The sequence below is a fragment of the Penaeus monodon genome, chromosome 28 (assembly GCF_015228065.2).
Source record: "Penaeus monodon isolate SGIC_2016 chromosome 28, NSTDA_Pmon_1, whole genome shotgun sequence".
Lineage (NCBI taxonomy): Eukaryota > Metazoa > Arthropoda > Malacostraca > Decapoda > Penaeidae > Penaeus > Penaeus monodon.
The window spans coordinates 26,900,851-26,901,062 of record NC_051413.1 but is presented as its reverse complement, the minus strand read 5'-3'; the positions used below and the strand labels follow the sequence as shown (position 1 = coordinate 26,901,062).

Here is a 212-nt window from a genome sequence, read left to right as displayed (position 1 = left end):
AAAGCTTTACAAGTCACAGTATCGAAATAAGAATAAAAACACGAATAAGAAAGATAATTAGAATAATTATCTTGTATTAGATTTCACAATACAAAAAATTGTTTAATTTTGGCTCCTTTTCGATCTCTTTTCGTCTCATACACAAATTTGGTAAGAAGAAAAAACGTATGAACTATATTTCTATGAATTAAATATTTTACGACCAAATATTG

At 25.0% G+C, this 212-nt stretch overlaps 1 protein-coding gene across 1 annotated transcript in view; it reads left to right on the top strand.

The window, feature by feature from the left end:
• LOC119591127 (serine-rich adhesin for platelets-like) overlaps positions 1-212 on the top strand; it is a gene marked incomplete at its 5' end in the record, with an annotated part of 16,634 nt that overhangs the window by 446 nt on the left and 15,976 nt on the right.